Source organism: Vulpes vulpes, chromosome 5 (assembly GCF_048418805.1).
Source record: "Vulpes vulpes isolate BD-2025 chromosome 5, VulVul3, whole genome shotgun sequence".
Lineage (NCBI taxonomy): Eukaryota > Metazoa > Chordata > Mammalia > Carnivora > Canidae > Vulpes > Vulpes vulpes.
The window spans coordinates 43,869,929-43,886,735 of record NC_132784.1 but is presented as its reverse complement, the minus strand read 5'-3'; the positions used below and the strand labels follow the sequence as shown (position 1 = coordinate 43,886,735).

Sequence of the window (16,807 nt, the reverse complement as noted above, 5' to 3'; positions counted from 1 at the left end):
CAGAAATACGAGTTTTGTTCTTAAAGGTAACATTTTGGGGTTGGTTGATTTGTTTGCTTGTCTAACTCAAGTTCTCATAACCACATTCCCACGTTTGACAACTAATTATATACTTGTAGAATCTCTTAGAAGATGATAATGTGGCCAAAAGAATATTAATAGTATAATGTAACCGTCCATTGATTTTATAATTAAGCATATCGAAGAAACCCAAAACATGGAATAAATTACTCAAAAGCTGTGTCATTATAAGATTATTTAAATATGCATATTCACATTTAAAAAGAAGAGTTGACCTCTTTTCCAAAAAATAATTTCATTAATGCCTCCAGAACCTTTATCTTGTGAACTGTCCTATTAAAACTTTTACCCATCAATCATACTTTTTAATTAACTACAGACTTTATTTAGGTTTCCCCAATTTTTCCACTAATGTCCATTTTCTATTCCAGGATTTAATCCTGGATCCTACATTGCATTTAATTATCATGTCTCTTTAGTCTCCTTCAATCTGTGACAGTTTCATGAGCTTTCTTTGGTTTTCACGATACTGACACTTTTTGAAGAGTACTGCTTAGGTATTTTGTAGAAGGCCCGTCAGTTTGGATTTGCATGATGTTTCTCAGATCATACCTTTTGGTGAAATTCTCGTACTTTTCTAATGGAAATAATAGAACTAGGACCTGGAAACAACCTTAGAAGCCATGTTATTGTTGAGTCCATATTCCTGATTTCATTGGCATTGAAAGCAAGTCCTCTGTGGTTTAAATGACTTCCCCCAGATCAGTTACAGGGCCAGGGTTAGTACTCAGTTCTTTTATCACACACCTGATCCTTTTTCAAGGCACCATGAAAATGATCCTGCTATATTTGCCCAGCCAACGCCTTAACACATAGGGACCCACAAACCCTGATGATGCTGTTTATGCTTCTGGGACAGCGTTCACATAGTATGGAGTTAATACAGTTCTGGTGGGATTGACGTGTCTACCTGGACTGTTTATAAGATGATTTGAGGTGGCTTATAATAAAAGAACAGATAAAATATGAGATTCTACAAGATCGTTATTTGAATATAATGTGATTGGCAAATGGTCCTGGTGCTATACCCAGGACCATGAATATTTATAGTGGCTTTATTCATAATAATTCCTAAATGGAAACAACCTAGATGTCCTTCAGTGGGTGAGTGGTTAAACAAACTGACACATCTACACCATGGCATACCACTCAGCAGTAATATATGGAACCATTGATATATGCAGTACTGTGGATGAATCTCCAGAGAATTATGCTGAGTGAAAAAAAGCCAATCCAAAAGGTTATACACTGTATGAGTCAGTTAATACAGCATTCTTGAAATGCCAAAATTATAGACCTGGAGATTGGACTAATGGTTGTCGGGGGTTAAGGAATGGGTAGAGGTAGGAGGTTAAGTGGATGTGCTCTAAGTGAGCAACATAAGGAATGGTCTTGATGATGGAAAATGTCTGTACTTTGTATCAATATCAATACCCTGCTTGTGATCTTGTGCTATCATTAAAAGAAGTTACCATGGGGGATGATGGTGGAGATGCTGAGTGGTACACAGGGTCTCTCTGAATTATTTCCTACAGCTTTATGTGAAGCTGTATTTATCTCAGAATAAAAAAAATAATTTAAAATTAGACATAGCCAGATATAAAAGAGGGGAAATGTTTCTACCACTTCCTGAAAATTTTTTTGTTTGAATTTTTAAATCAGTAGATATTCATGTATTATTAGGGCACTATTACCAAAAGGGAGAGGGAAGGAGAATGCAAAATCGTGTGTGCATCTTAATGAAGAAACTGTTAAGACATAAACTTGGCTTTGTGCTGCCTTTTAGTCACAGCCAAGAGGGAAACATGTTAAGTAGAAGAAAAAAATACAAGAAATTCAAGTGCTAGTATGTTTGTAATGCTAATATTATTTTCATATTCTACAGTATAGAAAGGATGATTATTAGAGATGGCATATTTGTACTTGTTTGTATATGGCCATTCCTGGTACAGATAAAACATTCATGCTTTAATGCTGGCATTCTAGAACTCCCCTTCTAACAACTCATTTCTATAGGAAAGGAATTTTAAAGAAAATAACCATAACCAGTTTCTAGGTGGAAAAAATTGAGAATTACCAGGAGGATGGTAAAAACTGAACAAGGATCTAGCCATCGTCCTGTTAGAATTGGTTTGCAACTATTCTTTTAAACTTGGTTTTTCATGGAAGAGGTTTTTTTTTCCTTTTAAGATTTTAAAAATTTATTCATGAGAGACACACAGAGAGAGGCAGAGACATAGGCAGAGGGAGAAGCAGCCTCCCTGTGAGGGGGCCCCATGCAGGACTTGATCCCAGGACCCCAGGATCACGACCTGCGCCAAAGGCAGATGCTCAACCACTGAGCCACCCAGGTGCCCCTTTCATGAAAGAGTTTTGAAATAATTCTAACTAGTAGTATAACATCTATGATAAATAATTTTTCTCATTTCCATATATATTTTGTTTCCATGTATGTATAATTAACATATGGTGTTATATTAGTTTCAAGTGTACAATATAGTGACTCAATAACTCTATACATTCTCAGTGCTCATGTGATAATTTCAAAAATATTAAAAATCCCATGTATGAAGTACATAAGCACCAAAGATATAAAATATGTAGAGCTATGAAGACTAGAAATATATAGGGTATATACGAAGCAAATGATAAGATTCTAACAATGAATATAAAATAAGAGCTGAATGAAAGGAAATGTCACTGGTGTACTGTTGGAAAGAGTTTTTTAAAGTTCATCTGGTATATGGACAGGGGTGGGGAAAGTCATGAGTGTATTTGCCTTTCCAGATACCTAATGCATTTTATATATTTTATAATTTTTTAATTGAAGCTTAGTTAACGTACAATACCATATTAGTTTCAGGTATACAACATAGTCTAAATGCATTTTAAAGGTATGATTCAATCATTACTAAGGTCATAAATACAGAAAGATCAATGAAACAACACAAATTTCAGAGATAGCTGACTGCATGTAGAAGGTTAAAATAAAGTACACGTGGTATTTCAGTTTTTATAAAGGGAAAACTTCTCAGTATATGACCCTAAAGGTAATGTGCCATTAAATGTTTAACAACCAACTCTTTGAAAAAAGTATTATATGTATGTACATGTATTTATTATAGATTTTACTAATATAAAGGATGCATAGCACACAACTTGCAACTTAAAAGTTCACAATTCTTCTTATTGTAAATATAATTTCATGTAGTCAATTGTTTTTCTCATAATGCTTTTCTTGATTTTTTTTTTAACTTTAAATCTGCAGGCATATTCAGCTGTGATTTGACATAGGGAGCTGTGTCTCAGTCTGCTCTTTTCCCAGTAGATGTATTGCCATTAAATCTGATATAAGGCTTATTGTTAAACTTCTTCTCACCCTCATATAAATTTTTAATTAAACTAAAAACTCTTTCAGCTTCAACAGTAAATCAAGTCCTGATTTATAGCACCTACTGATTTCCAAGGTAAATACTCTTACCATGACCAATTTCAAGCTACCAACATAAAGTCACTGAACATGGAGTTGGAAAGAGATCGGAGTAGCACATCACTCTATTATTTCCATCCTCCAGATATTGTGAAACATGAAATAAATGAAGTCACTCATGTCAAGGGCTTTTAAAATGGAGCTGAGAGACCTGTAGGAGGTGGGCTTTAGGCACGTCCTCATTGAGTGAAATCATGTGAACTGGGCTAAACATCTAAGGACTCTGTAGGAACATCTGCAACTTGCCACAGTAACAGGCTTTTGCTTAGTGATAGTTGTAGCAACCAATTATTTTTAGCCAAGATTAGTTTTCTGCCGCCAACACCAACCAAAGTTCTTTGTAAACAACACGTATAGCATTCCCTTTTGTTTTAAAAAAAACCCAACTTTTGCTCCCTAGTCTACCTAGTGCTGCCTAAATCTGGGCTCCCTCAATTATAATTCTGAGACCCTAAATGAATACTTTTGTTTGGTTTCAGTTCTGCCTCTTGGTTGACAATACGACACTTACTCATAACTGATTTTGAGAGTGTGGATAATAGTAAAACATAGAAAAATAATTAAGAAGCAGTGCAGTATTACCTCTTTTAAACATAAGTTATTTAATTGTAAGTTAACATTTTAAAATAATGGCTACATTTTATAGCTGGTTCTCAAAATTTCTGAAAATTCACCATTTGGCTTTCACAAGATACTGGGATCTCACTCCTACACATCACTGTCCCTAAGACAGAACCACAAAGTAGAAGATTTGAAACGTCCTTAAATATTTAAACCATAAACAAAGTTAAAACAACATACATAGCAATAAGATTTACCAATTCTTTGACCAAGCCATTTTACTGTTCATTCATCCATTAATTCAGCAAATTTATTGAGAACCTATTATGTGCCAGGAACTTCTAAGAATTAATTTTACAAACATAGAAAGATATATAAGATAGGAAATTTGCCACAATGTTTTTATAGTAACAAAACCCTGAAAACTGTAAATATTCATTAACAAAGGATTGGTTAAGTAAATGGTGGTTCATTGATACAATAGAACACAATGTAAACATTAAGAATGAAGCTATAGATAAATGTTTATTAAATGGAAATATGTCAATTGTACATTTAAAGAGCAAAATTAGTAGGTTTTAAGAGTACACATAGTATGATTCCATCTTGTAAAAAATAATTATATTTCTATACATGTGTATGTATGAGTAGAGAAAATCTAGAAGGAATTGCACAAACTATTAGGCAGACCTTTCTATTCTGAATGAATGTTTTTGTCTTTTTAATCTTTTTTATTTTATTTATTTCATTGATTCACAATTAACCTACTGTATTATATTACTTTCAGGTGTACAATATAATGATTCAACAATTCCATACATTATTTAGGGCTTATCATAATAAGTGTACTTTTGATGCCCTTTATCTGTTTCACTCACCCCCACAGACCACCCCTGTGGCAACCGCTGATCTGTTCTCAATATTTAAGAGTCCATTTTTTTTGGTCCCTTTTTTTCTGTTGTTTGATTTGTTTCTTAAATTCTATATATGAGTGAAATCATATGGTATTTGCCTTTCTCTGTCTGACTTATTTCACTTATCATTTTACCTGCCAGATATATCCATGTTATTGCAGATGGTAAGATTTCATTCTTTTTTATGGCTGAGTAATATTCTATTGTGTGCATGTATATGTATATATAGCTCACATCTTTTGATCCATTCATCTATTGATGGACACTTGGCTATTGTAAAATTGCCAATTTTTGATGGACACTTGGCTATTGTAAAATTGCCAATTTTGGCTATTGGAAATAATGCTGTACTAAACATAGGGGTGTGTATATCTTTTTGAATTAGTGTTTTTGTATTCTTTAGGTAAATAGTAGTGGAATTATTGGGTCATATGATAACTCTATTTTTAATTTTTTGAGCAACCTCCATACTATTTTCTATGATGTCTGTATCAGTTTGCATTCCACCAACAGTGCACAAGGGTTCCTTTTTCTCCACATCTTCTCCAACAATTGTTATTTCTTGTCTTTTTCAATGAATGGTTTTATACTGAACATGTATTACCTTTAAAATTAAAATAGCATTGAAATTTTTTCTATTAAAAATTTCTGAGATAAATACTTCTATAAATATTTCTGTCTCATAGATGAAACATGTTCTAGGAAAACTAGAATTGTAGATTTGGAAATAAAAGTCTTGTTTTTTGGTTCTGGTTCATAATACCATTTTCTTTAGTTGAGTGTCTATTTCAGTATCCCCATAATAAAACATTTTTTAAAAAGAGGGGTTTGGATTTTTGTTTGATTTCACTTCTGACTTTGATATGGTTGTCTATTCTGAGTCTTATTTTCCTTATTGAGAAGCAGAATCAACTGTATTCTAATCCATGCTCTCCACTACTGGTGATTTTGAACCAATTACTAAGATGTTATGTTGTTTGGTTTCCCAATCTGAAAAAAGATGATGATGATGATGATGCTAAAATAAATTCCAAAGGCTTGTTGTGGGGATTAAATAAAAATAGTTGGCACCTAGTAAGTATTCACCAAATGTAAGTACATCTACACTGGCAGTAATACAACAAAAACACAGCCTGAACTAAGTTTTCTTTGAGAGAATGGCCAATATAACTTATAAATTATAAATAAATTGATATCATAAATTAGTCTCATTTCATATCTAGAAACAAGATAATGGAGGGTTGAATGCAAAATTCTTGATTTTGACTCATTGGAGAAAACACCTCTTCTGTGTTCAATTATCTAACATATTTTCCTGTTTTAAAATCTGAGCTGTCATATTAAACAACACAAATATTTCTACATGATTTTATTTCCAGAAATCTCTATTGGATCATTAGAATTCTTTATTATTCCATTAACTCAAGACAATTTGCACTGCCTTGCTTGATTTTCTCTGTAAATGGAGGTGATACAATTATGCTATTTTAAGTAATTTAAAGACCATGTTCCCTACCACCTATCCATTTGTATGGTATATTATTCGGCATGCCTGGCTATCGGATGCCAACACACTCCCTGGTCTTTTAATAGAGAGCCATTAACCATGTGAGGATCAGAAGCGATGTATATATTAATGATATATTTTAATTTAACACATGACAGCAAGGGAAGGCTGAGTGACAGATCATATTTAGTTACAAATAAGGGAAGAACTCATTGCTTAGGAGTGTTCAAGTCACAGGTGAATAGCAAAAGGTTTTTATTCCATCCCTGACAGAATAAATTTATCTCCTTAAAAGTCACCTTTATGCTTTCTACTTATCATCAGGAAGGCTGCATTCTGTATTTCAATTTTATGTGGACAAGACATTAATTTTAAGTGAAAGACATTGTTCGGTGCTGGAATTAAATGAGGTCGTTATTGGTTTGAGTGGTAAAGGTGGGGGGTTCAGGCTCATGTTTGGCTTTAATGAGAAAAGTGCTATGTGAATACGGTCCTCTTGACTTTTTTGGCACTGAAAGCAAAATATAAATGGGGCAGTGGAATTGAAAGCCATCAGTGGCCTCTCCAAGTACCTGGCATCAGGGTGCACATCTGATACCATCAGAAATGGAATGCGGTGTAAGAATATATCAGTCCTTTCTCAGCGAAGATATTGGGAGAGCTGCTTAGAATTGATTTTAGATAGAGAAGCTCAAAGAGCATTGACTTGTGCTGTTGGGAAAGGGACTTCAAAGGTCACCTAGTTTAAACCAAAGTTTAATCCTTTTGGCAACAATGCCTATCCATTTCTTAAACACCTCTAGAAAGGGAGATATTGAGCCACTCCTGATACAGAGATGTCATCAACTTGGCAGGACAGAGATGAGAGAGAGCTGGTAACTAGAAGAAGATGAATATTTAAAACAACCTTAACTCGTTCCATATCTGAGAGAAAACAAATGAGATTTTGTTCAAATAAGGCCGAGAAGACCAATTCATCTCTATTCAGAGAAGGTTCAGGTGATTGTAGAGGAGTACAAGCTAATTAAAATTAAATAGTGCCCAGTTCCCCATGCCTGCTATGGCCCCACTTCCTTGGAAGTTTATATAACTTTCACTTTCTCACTTCTCATTCACTTTGCGATTTATCAGTATCTGGCTTTACCTTCCCCAATTGAAATGGCTTTTGAAACTCACCCAAGGTGTTCTTGCCCAGTTGGCGGACACTTTTCAGGCTTATATGATTTGACCTCTCTCTCGTATTTGAAAGACGAGGAAGGTTCTCACACCTATTCCAAAATACATGGTCTCCTGTTATTTTCCCTTACATGTTGTGATGGGGGAGGGCTGGGCTTTCTGTAATTTCCCCTCTAAATCAAGGGAGGTTGGATTATACTAAGTACATCTTTAGTCTTCTTTTCCCTTTTTTTGTTTTGATATTTAATGAGGATTCAGCCAAGCATTGTGTTCTGTGCTTTACATTATCTGATTTAATGCCCTGTGATCTCAAGAGGAGGAAGAGGAAGAGGAGCATCATCTTCAGTTTACAGGTAAGAAAACTGAAGTTCATAGAAGAGGTTAAGTCCTTGCTCAGGGTTATGTAGTTGGTAAACAGTGGAGCCTGGATGTAAACCAGCATGGAGCCCTTGTCAGGTCTAGAGTACCAGAGGACTCTGAGACCGTACTCACACGGGTGGCAATCGGCTGCTCGGGACATATGTTGCGGTGGCAGGTATAAGCTGAGGTGGCACAATGTTACTGGGATGAACAGGGAGGCTCATGTACCTGTGAGGTTGGTAAGGTGCCTTCAGACTGGCTATGTAGGGAAACAGAACAGGAACTAGAGTCACGACGTGAACTTATATTTAAATATCTCTTCCCAAGAGAACTGTTGGTTTAGTTCATCACACTTATAATGACTAATTAAATGTCTATTCACCCCATAGGTTGTGGACTTTGCTCAACTTTTATATTGCTGCGTCTTCAACCCATAAGACATAGGCAGTTCATGAATATTCACTGAATGTTACAAACCCATTTCCTTTTGAAATTCTCTGACATCTGTGAAACCACTCTCTGTAGATTTTTCCCTCAACTTACTGGCTGCTCCTCACCAGTCTCTTCCGTGTTCCACTTTCTCCTGACCCTCTATTGTTTCCCAGCTGTCCGTGTTCCACTTTCTCCTGACCCTCTATTGTTTCCCAGCTGTCTACCCTTAACATACATGTCAATCTACTGTATGTTCTAGGGGTTGGAAACTGCACCCAGTGGCATTAACTAGCCTGTAATTATTGTCTCTAAAATCTCTAGTTTAGTTTGAATTTCTTTCCTGAGCATGTAACTCTATGTCCAACTTTTTCCTAGTATAACTCCACTTTGGAGTCCCATGGGTACCTCAAAATCAATAAATCTTATATGCTCTATATGAACACACTAAGCCTCCTTATTGAAACATTTGTGTGTCTCTGTAGATTTTTTTTCTGTAGATATTTTTATTCTAAAGGTAACATTTTAAAGCTTTCAATAGATAATTTAAAAGGTCCATGGCTCAAGAAAAGCTTAGAGCTACTGTGCATTCTTCCTGAATATGGAACTCTTCCCTGATCATGATCCCAATGGTTGGGGCAGATACTCTGTGCAGACTTGTAAATCCTGGCTATTGTAGTAGTACTTAACCTCAGTCTCATGCCTCTTGTGAGGATAACACAATCCCTTGGTGTACACATATGGCAGTTTGCTTTGCTGTGCTATCATTCATCATATGCTTACCCTTCATTCTGCTTTTAGGACTGGCCTTCCTGTTAGTTTTGGGCTCCTCTGTTAAACTGAAATGAATTGAGGCAAGGACAAACATACCCCAGGACATGAAAAAGGGAAAAACTTAAAGACAGTGTGGACAGCCATGTCTGGTGATGCAGAAATAGGAAGGAAAATGAGAGCAGGGAGAAGGTAATTAGAAGGAGAATTAGGAGAATCGGTAACTTCTGAGAAAATAACTTGAGAGGAATTGTGGGAAAGGAAGACAGATGACAAGGTGACAGGATATAGATAATGAAGGGGATGTGAAAAATTCTAAAATGCTAGAAGGGGCAGCAGAGAAATTCCTGACTATGGAGCCCAAGCTGAGATATGAAGGACTTGAAAAATGTGGAGAAAGGGGTTAGAGTTCTGGTGAAGTTCAGGAGCAGTAACTTAGTAAGAGGGAGAGAGAGAGAGGAGAGAGCAGGAGATACTTGAAGAAGGTGAGCCCTGTGGTCAAAGTCTTGTGTTTGATGCTTTCCTCAGTGATGCTGAGGTGGTTCAAGTGCATTATTTTTGTGGCTGGGTTAGCAGAACAGAGATTAAATTGGGTAAGAGAGTATGGGGCAGTGTGTATGGTGGTTTTAAAATGTGTGCATATTCTCTGATACTCTTCTCATAATAGGTGTGATTGAATACACTTCCCTTAAAATATGGGCTGGTCTCAGTTGACTGGCTTCTAACGATGCAGTGGAAGTGATGCTGTGTAGCCTGTGAAGCCAGGTCATAAAAGGCAGTGTAACTTCCATCTAGCTTTCTTGAGAGATGCTTGCTTTTGGAACCCATTTACTATGCTCTGAGGACCCAGGTCACATAGAAAGATCTACGGGGAGAGGCACTTATATTGTGAACCAACTCTCAGCCTGGGCTAAGCTCCCAGCTAAATCCAGCTGTACTCTGGCAGTCCTGGAAGGAACCCTCCCAGAAGCCAATCCTCAAGCCTTTGGTTGAACTATCCAGGCTGATGCCATGTGGCACAGAGAGGAGCCTCATCCTGTTGATCCCTGTCCAGATTGTGGATTTGTGAGGAAAATGTATGATTATTATGTTTTAAATCACTAAAGCTGATGGTTTGTATGCAGCTACAGAAAAGAGGAGTAGGGTTTTAGCAAGGTCCTCAACAGAGATGTTTCTGTATATCAGTGTGGTCTATGCAAAGAGAAAAGTTGTTGGATATGGGATGATCTGAGTTCAGATCTTTGATTACCATTTCTGAGCTCCATTTGTCCTGTCTTTAAAGTGGAGACGATTTGGACCTCAGGGATTACTGTGCAGTTTAGGAACAATTGGTATAAAGTCAGTAGCTGTTACGTGATTGCCATTGACAAATGGCAGCTCTTCTGTTTATTGTTAGGGAAGCCTGGGAGGAGCTTGGGCTGTGGCATCAGTTATATTTGTGTTTATCTTCTGGTTCCATTGCTAACTAAATGTGTGGGCTTTTGGGCAAGTTATGGAAATTCTCTGAATCATGCATTCTTCTTGTGTAAGAGGAGGATGAAGCCTGCCTTCCAGGGTTGATGGAAATTAGAATCTGTGTCTGTACAACAGATTAGCAATTGCATAGTAACTGACTGGCACCTGGTAGGTACTCAAGAGGTAGTAATATACTAATTATAAATGCGATAATTAGTATGATATCCCTGAACTTATTATGACTACTGGCAGAGTAGGGCAGACCAGAAAATTCTGACACAAGCACTGAAGCCTTGCATGCAGTTGGAGGAAGGTTCTAGTAAAGACAGTAATGAAATTTTGGGAAGGATGATATTAATAAGTAGTATAAGTTTCAATAGAAGAAACTTTTGAATGATGAGAGTAAGATAAAGACTTCAAAAAAGCATTTAGAACATCCTCTTTCTTCTACTAGTACTGAGAATAGGAGGAAATAGGCTTAGAAGATTAGAAAAATAATGAGTTTCTAAATATTAGAAAAGACCACAAAACTCCACCACAATGGATCTGAAGTTCTGAGGGGACAAGTAAGATGGAGAGACTGAAAGGAAAGTAATATGATTGATAAGCAGGATTAGTTTTTAAGAATTTCAGTAAACAAGGGGGAGATTTAAGTCTCTCCATCATTCAACAGACAACTCATGGCCATAGCTCTGTGTCTTTGTCTCTCGTATTAGTCACACACTTCAGCTTGCATAGGACTTGAGATCCTCCACCTTTGGGCTGAATCTCTCTCAAACTTTCTTAAATGGGAAGTTATTCTTTCCTCAAAAGATTATCAATCAGTAATTTACTAACTCAATATCTGGGAACCTGCATCCCAAAGTCTTCCCATATCTATTGACTTAAGTCTTTTCAGGAATCTTGCCCTTTGAACATGTCCTATTCCATAGTTAATGGCTATTGAACATCTCTTTTGGCCTGGACATAGTAACAAGGTATACTTAACAGCTCCTGAGAAAGGTTTATGTCAGCCTCTGGAAACATTTTTTAAAAATTATTTTACCTATCTAATTAGCATGATGTATTCATCTGTCTTCTATACCTTTGCTATAATATCATTTATTCGTTTGTTATTTACTGAGTATCTACTATGTACTAGCCACTGGTCTAGACCCCCTATATTCCTGGAACTTGTAATCTGTGGTGGGGCTGGGGAAGGGGTGGCAGTGGTGAGAAGATAGACAACAAACAAATAGACCTGTCCTAGTAGAAATAACATCCATGACATACAATATATCTTAATTAACTACCTGCACAAAACTCTTATGTGCCTAAGAGAGTGCAGGTGTTGGGTATGTTAATGGGAAGGGGAGCCTGGGTCGCTGAGTTGGTTAAGCATCCAGCTCTTGGTTTCAGCTCAGGTCATGATCTCAGGGTCATGAGATTGAACCTTGTGTTGGGCTCCACACTCAGTGTAGCATTGGCTTGAGATTCTCTCCCTTTCCCTCTGCCCCTCCCCCCACTGGCATACAACCTCTCTTTCTCTCAAATAAAATCCCAAAGAGAGAGAGAGAGAGAAAGGAAAGCCTAAGTGACCTGGAATGCTGACTGCCATCCTACCTGTCCATACTGTACACTCAGATCCATTGGAGTACAAGCCGGTCTTACTTCCCTGACTTAATCTTGGACCATCCACAAGCAACTTCCCAGACCCTACTAGAATTCTCCTCTCTTCTTTCTCCTTTCTATCCCATACAGGGTACTGGGTTTCAAGGAGCCAAGGTATGGGTCTATTCAAGTCTCTGAGACAGCACCGTAATGAAGGTCCCTGAAAGTTTCTCCAGAGAGTAATGGTACCCAAAATGCCACCTGCAATGAGATAAGAAGCTTGTTGTGCCAGAATAGAGATCAGTGCTTTGTGTTCCCTATAAAGAAAAATCTCAGCTGAACTATATGGTTTTCTAAGTGATTTACTGATTTGCATTCTAATGTTGGATTCCTATCTTGTCACAGATTGGGAACAAATAATTTGTAGACAGGTCTGTGGGCCACACTTTGAGTAGCTTGCTCTTAAGCGTAAATTGCAAATTAGGGAACCATGTTACTGTACCTGGTCTGCACACTGTTGTCAACATTTTTTGTTTTTGTTATTGTTGTCAACATTTTAAGTGGAAAGATTCTGCATAAAATTCTACATTTCCAACACCTCTTAATCACACCTTTGCTTTGCATTCCTTCAACATCTGAAGCCTCATGGTCCCATATTCCTACACAGCAACATTTGATGGAACTGAGAAGTGACTGTCCCTTTTATACTGGGCATGTACATTCAGGGAACCCAAGGGACCCATTTTGCCCACTTTATTTATGTTGCCTATTGGCCCTTAGAGGCATTTGATTTGATACCCTATAAGAATCGTGAGGGGTCACTGAACAAGCATGATTGTAACTCGGCCCCAGGAGGGAGAAGGACTGGGTTGGGTTGTGATTAAGAATTCTCCTCCTTTTCTTTCCTTTATTCTTCCATCCATTCATGGAGTCTTGTATCCTCTTCATCATAAAATCACTCAAACTTTGTGTTGAATCTGCTGAGTGATGAGATTGGGAGAGGAGAATTGAGGGAAAGTGAATATGTGTAAATTTTTTCATGCACAGCAAAGCCCCAGTGCCAATCTGTCAGGCACTGTTTTTTTAGGAACCTGGGGAGCTATTAAATCTATAGACCTGAGAGCAAACCAGCGAGGGGTAAGAGGGTGTCTCAGAGGCCCAGCCCTGTGTACCACTGCTAACTGCTCAGAGATGAATTACCATTAACCTTCCCGAGAGAGGAGGTTATATCAAAGTCCTGCTTTAGAAACTGCCTTTTGGTTTTCTAATGGTTCAATGATCTTCTTGTTACAAAGATTCTCATTTCACTGCTCCCTCTAATCCTTACAAATTTTACAAAATGGTTTTTGATCTGACTTCTCTGAAAGCACACACTAGTCTCCAGTTCTAGTCAGATTTCTTGATGCCAGGTTTTCATTGATTTAAGCCTTGAATATATTTTCTTGTGCCATATGAAGTACACTAATTGAAATTGGGAATTATAAGAGAGTATTTGTGATGCATAATACTTGGTTTTGAGTAAGTCTTCAGTTAGCCAGACTTGGGTAAAGTTCTGGAAACCACTGTGATGTTCTAAAACAGAAACCCTGCCTGGCAAATTCCCATGACCACATGACCAGCCCTTTGCTTGGTGCTCAGTTTTGTTTGCATTTTGTTTTGTTTTTATTTATTTACTTAGTATAAAATAGCGTAAAATTGTATGGCTCCTGAGCTGAGAGAGATAGGATGCTGGGGTCATCACTTCTTCAGTCTAAAGCCAGTTGAACTTAGAATTTTAAGCAAGGCAGGTGAGAGAATATGAAAGAACATAAATGTAGAAGTGAAAAATAAGGCATTTTCACTAAATGTAAACTATTCTTTGATAGAAACAGAATACAGGAATGTCAAAGAGACACAAAATAAAGGTGGAATCAAAGTTGGGTGCAATTAACTACCTAAAAGAAGGTGGCTTTACAGAAGGTACTATGTCCCATTGCTGTCAGCATGGCCATTCAGTGTTTCTTTGTCTCATGAACTTCAGTGTAATTTCTTGAACACTGTGTACAAAGTTTATATTTATTGCTTACTTGGTTCACCTAATAAAAATGACAGATAGTACCTGGATGAGCCTCAGCCTTAATTTGGTTCTTTCCTAAGTTCCATCCTTCCCTGCATCCATAATTTCTGTAATGTGACTCTAGCTCTGCCCATTAAGAGGTTTAGGGCAACCAGAGGTGGCTCAGCGGTTTAGCGCCGCATTCAGCCCAGGGCCTGATCCTGGAGACTTGGGATGGAGTCCCATGTCGGGCTCCCTGCATGGAGCCTGCTTCTCCCTCTGCCCCACCCCCCCCTTTCTCTCTCTCTCTCTCTCTCTGCCTCTCATGAATAAATAAATAAATAAAATCTTTAAAAAAAAAGAGGTGTAGTTGTCTTCCTCTACTTGGAATTGGGTGACCTTATGATCTGCTTTGTTCAGTAGGAAGCAGAGAAGTGACAGTGGCCTCACGCAGAGGTTCAAAGGCTAGGCGTTATAAGCTTTCTCTCTCTCCCCGAACTCAACTGTACTATGAGAACAAGCCTGGTCTGTTGGAGGGTGAGAGGCCTTGTGGGGCAGAGCTGAGTAAAGCCCATCTGTGCAGCCAAGCTCCCAGATATGCCGAAGAGTCTAGCCAAGATCAGAAAAGGTTCTTAGCTGGCTTGAAGCTGACTACAGATTACAGATGCATGAGTAAATTTCATTGAACCAGCCGAGGCTGGAGCCAGGCAGCTGATGTTAGTCTTAGGAATGACAATAAGTGGGTTTTGTTTTATGTGTTTGTGTTGTTTTCTTATAGGGTATGATTGTGGCAATGGAAGAGTGACCCAGAGGGTATGCATAGTCAGCTTTGGCCATAGTAAAGCTGTATAATAAACAACTCCCAATTCTTAATGGTTTACAATATTTCTTTTTTGTTTTTATTTCCCCTCACAGATTTGAGTTTGGCTCCTTCAGGCTGAGGGTAGGATTCAGGACTGTTCCGTGTGTCCCTCATTCTAGGGTCAAGGGCTGGCCTGAATATGGTTTTCTCATGACAGATGGCAGAAACACAAGAGTTGAGCTAAAACATGCAACGAATGTAAAGTCTTTGTTCACATCATGCCCACTAACATTCTACTGGGTAAAGGAAGTCACATGGCCAAGCCAGAAGTCAGTGGAGCAGTGTGGAGTTTGCCTAGGTTGCTAGAGGCCCAGCAAAGTAAGATGTCAAGAGAATGATGTGTAATCATATTCCAGGAAAGAAATGAAGAGCCAGGAAGCATATTTGACCACAGGGAGAACTATTGAGAAGGCAAAATGAGGGAAACTGTTTTCTGAAATACTTGATGAAACTCATTAGTGCAATAAAGAGTTTGTTGCAGAAAAAGCCAAAATAGCTTATGAAAGACTTGTGGCAGTGAATATGCTGGGATGAATATGGAATTACTGTCTTCTTCTTGAAACATCCATTATTTGGAAAAGGCATATGCCAAAAATGTTCTCATATTTTTGTTCAGCTCACCTATCAGCTCCTCTTTATGCTCACTGCATTTGGGGGTTCTGTGATATTTCTTCGCTTGGTTTTATAACTTTATCTACTTCCCTTTTAGTAAGGTTCCCTTGGGTTTACAGTGTTGGAGAAATAGGAAAGAACAGTATAAAAATGGTGTTTAGTTTGAGCTGTAAAATGAGTTGAAACAACTAAACGAGAGAATAATTTTATTTTATTATAGAAATGTAGTACTCTACCTTGTACATAATAGGCCATGCAGAAAAGTGTCTAAACGCCCTATTATATATGGTATGTCACCTGTATTATACAAGGTATGTCACACTCTTCTCTGAAAGCTTTAGAATCTAGATATTGTTTTTTTTTTTGTGTTGATTGTTAACATTGCTTCTTTCTTTGATAGCTCTTCCCTTGAATACTGCCACTTTATTATTTAGGAAGTGTGACAGTCACAAAAAGTCACACCCTTTCTTTGTTAAAAATGAATATATACCAGTACCTCAGTATCTACAAGTGTTTATCAGAAAAATTGATTTGAAATAACATACTGCAAGAAAACTTGAAGCACAGTACATATTTTTGGTTGGTTTGCCCTGTGGATATGTCTTTTAAAGATGACCTCTCCCTGTATCAAATGTGTTGAAGTCCCTCTCTCAGGAGCACGTTTGCTTGGCCCTCTGCAGAATTCTTCTCCACCTCACCTGTCTTTGCTGAAACAGCTCCTCTCTCTTTCCTGTCTCCATCCTCATATCTGAGCACATACGATGCCAGGGAAGAAATGTGTTGTTCCCTGGGGAGCAATCTGTGTTGACAGAGTCCAGGGGAAAGAAAGCAAGAGATACAGGCAAAAGGGCACTCGGGGTGGAGTGGTAGTGCAGAGACCAGCACACTGGGAAGATGAAAGAGGCATAAGCAGGTTTGAATGTTTCAGAAAGCTGAAATGCTCCTGTTGAGATGCCAGTGATGT

The 16,807-nt window shown here is 37.8% G+C and overlaps 1 protein-coding gene across 7 annotated transcripts in view; it reads right to left on the bottom strand.

Moving 5' to 3' along the window:
- The window catches only part of CDH20 (cadherin 20), a 205,800-nt gene that overhangs the window by 87,881 nt on the left and 101,112 nt on the right, over nucleotides 1-16,807 (bottom strand). The gene's annotated exons all lie outside the window — the stretch shown is intronic.